Source organism: Osmerus eperlanus, unplaced genomic scaffold (assembly GCF_963692335.1).
Source record: "Osmerus eperlanus unplaced genomic scaffold, fOsmEpe2.1 SCAFFOLD_921, whole genome shotgun sequence".
Classification (NCBI taxonomy): Eukaryota; Metazoa; Chordata; class Actinopteri; order Osmeriformes; family Osmeridae; genus Osmerus; species Osmerus eperlanus.
This window is the reverse complement of record NW_026911872.1, coordinates 964-4,000: the sequence shown is the minus strand read 5'-3', so window position 1 is coordinate 4,000 and position 3,037 is coordinate 964. Positions and strand designations below refer to the sequence as shown.

At 49.5% G+C, this 3,037-nt stretch overlaps 1 long non-coding RNA gene across 1 annotated transcript; it reads left to right on the top strand.

The window, feature by feature from the left end:
• Window positions 1-7: 7 nt before the first annotated feature.
• LOC134016722 (uncharacterized) lies at window positions 8-1,723 on the top strand. Its single transcript, XR_009929609.1, has 2 exons — window positions 8-167; window positions 215-1,723. It is a non-coding gene; the product is annotated as an uncharacterized LOC134016722 (long non-coding RNA).
• The last annotated feature ends 1,314 nt before the right edge of the window (window positions 1,724-3,037 follow it).

Here is a 3,037-nt window from a genome sequence, read left to right as displayed (position 1 = left end):
GCAGAGTTTGACCAATCCCAGCCAGGACAGTCTAACAGTGTCTGCGTGTGGGAGTGACAGTCTAAACAGCTGGAACCTAGAGGAGGGTCCGGGGGAGGAGTCAGAGCTCTTTGAGTATTCCTATTGGTCGAGCCAAATTCCGGTGCTGTCAGGGGCTGTGGCTGGAAGTGAGGCTGGGACTGGGGGCGGGGCTGGAGGTGAGGCTGGGCTGGAGGTGAGGCTGGGGCTGGAGGTGAGGCTGGGGCTGGGGCTGGAGGTGAGGCTGGAGGTGGGACTGGGAAGAACCAGAGAGAAGGTAAAGTCCTTCAGAGCCTCTGTCTCCTGGGCAGAGAGGAGGAAAGAGAGAAGAGAGAGGAGGAGAAGGGGAATGTGAGAGAGGGAAGTGAAGGGAGAGAGAAAAGGGCAGAGAGAGAAGAGGACAGAGAGAAGAGAGAGGAGGAGCGGGGAGAGAAAGAAGTGGAGGAGTCTGTGAGAGAGGAGAAAGAAAGAGGAGAGGAGAGGCCAGAGAGAGAGGAGAGGCCAGAGAGAGAGGAGAGGCCAGAGAGAGAGGATGAGAGGCCAGAGATAGAGGAGAGGCCAGAGAGAGAGGCTGAGAGGCCAGAGAGAGAGGAGAGGCCAGAGAGAGAGGATGAGAGGCCAGAGAGAGAGTATGAGAGGCCATCATGTCCTCCCACTGTGCTGTCGGTCACTGCTCAGTTCCAGTCTCACGACTCCAGGCTAAACCTCCAGAACAAAGCCCAGACCAGGGGCTCGCATGAGCCCAGCATGCCCAGCAACAAGCCTCTCAGCCCGGCCACAATCGAGGTGGGCTCCCCACAAAACAGCAACTCCCAGGCGCCTCTGAATGACAGGACCACAAGCCAACCAGCAGTCATCTCACCTAGCCTTAACAAGCCAATCAGCATCTCTGCAGAACAGGACGTTCCCACCCCTGTCAAGGTCTCTGAACTGAAGAAGAGATTTGAAGCCTGATTGAAACCCAATGACAATGCTGACAGTGTCTTATTTTAGCCTGTGCTTTGCTAGATAAAAAAAACGGGACTATTGTTCTGTTTGATGCTCGTGCCAGTTACCTTTAGACGAATGCAGTTTGTTATGCCGGCCACTAGGTGGAGGCAGTGAGAGTAGTGGCCTCAGATGTACACTGATTAAATGAGTGGTATTTTTGTTTTGGAAATGAGTACAAGCCATGATGTGTCTTTGCTTAGTCATCTAAGGACTGTGTGTATCTGTGAGTGTATGTGTCTGTGAGTGTGTCTGTAGGGGTGTGTGATTATGTAAGTGTGCTTGTGTATGACCATGACCAGAGTGCTGATGCACCAGAATCACTTTGTCAACAGTCCAAGTCCAACACAGGAGAGCTTTTATTAACAAATGCAGTTTTTATTTTCCAGGCAGAAAAAGTGTTAAAAATCACCTTTTAAGTGAAAATCAGCCATGAAGTTTGTAGTTACAACTGATCTTGTTTCTCACACATCAAAGAGGTATTTAGACACATAGAAAATGTAACTTTTTTCTCTTACAATTCTGGGAGTTTATTTATAAAATAAAATGGTTAACATTGTGAGAATCTTCTCAGTTGTTCAGGCTGAATACAGACAGAAGACTTACATTCCTAACACGTCTGCCTAACAAAAGTATGCACAACATGTATGTTGTATGAACTCGTTTTGTCAGCTGCTGCAGCCCAGCTGGGTGGTGTCCTCCCTTGCTCCGAATGGGAGACTCCCCCAAAAAACGTTAGTTCCACCCACATGGGCTGCACCAGATGACAAATCCAGTGTCCTAGGCTCAGTAAACACACTGGACTGACTGCATTGTTATGGCAGGCTAGTGAGTCAGGGATGTTAGAGGGAGGAAACGACCACAGTTTAAGAAAGAGATAAACACTATAACACACAGAACACATTATTTAGACCTTGTTTAGGTTACAGGAAGTGCATACAGTATCCTTTATGTGTGTGTGTGTGTGTGTGTGTAGGTTACAGTAAGTGCATACAGTATCCTTTATGTGTGTGTGAGAGTGAGTGTGTGTGTGTAGTGTGAGAGAGAGTGTGTGTGTAGTGTGTGTGTGTGTGTGTGTGTGTGACACGTCATATGAGGCGTTCCTCTTTGGGCAGCGGCAGGGGCCGCCTGGGTTAGTGTGTTTGTAGTGTGTGTGCGTGTAGTGTGTGTGTAGTGTGTGTGTGTGTGTGTGACGTCATATGAGGCGCTCCTCTTTGGGCAGCGGCAGGGGCAGCCTGGGTTTCTCTGAGCCGTGAGCGGCTGTCTGCTTCCTCTCCTCAGCGCTGGGCCGGTACGCCCCCTCCGCCCTCCTCTTCCTCCTGATCACACACCCCATCAGCACCAGGAGCAAGGAGCCCAGCCATGCACACCACACCACCGCCGCCGGCAACCACACCCCCGCCACCATGACGACCGGCCCTGAGGAGACAGAGACAGGGGTGATTAGTGTGGGGGGGGGAGGGATTAAGTGTGTGTGTGTGGGGGGGGGGGGATTAAGTGTGTGTGTGTGGGGGGGGGGGGATTAAGTGTGCATGTGTGTGTGTGGGGGGGGGGGGTAGTTGGAGATGGCTGAAGGTGCATTGGTCAGAGAGATGGGGGGTTGATTGTAAGACAGGTTGGTAATGATGGTTAACAGTGTTGTGTTTACTTAACACACTGACTAGGATCAATAGAGAAGAAGGTTTGAGGAGAGGAAAGGAAGGAAAAATGGAAGAAAGGAAGGAATAAAAAAGGAGATAAAGTTTGAATAGTTATAAGGTTTTAGGGATGAAGGAAAGCATGAAAGGAAGGAAAGACGGTTTGAGCTCGTGTTAATAATCTCCTTAAATAAACAGCAGTTAACGTTTACGGGAAAAGAATGTTAGGTTTCATGTTTACTTAATGGAGAAGCACCTCTGTCGTAACGCATCGGTCAACTTCAGATTCAGGCTGTTTACAATACATGAACTTTACCCAACGTATTCACCACAACACGTTCTTAACTTCCAGAACAACTTACATACAAAACGGAAAATAGACTCTGTGACCAGCT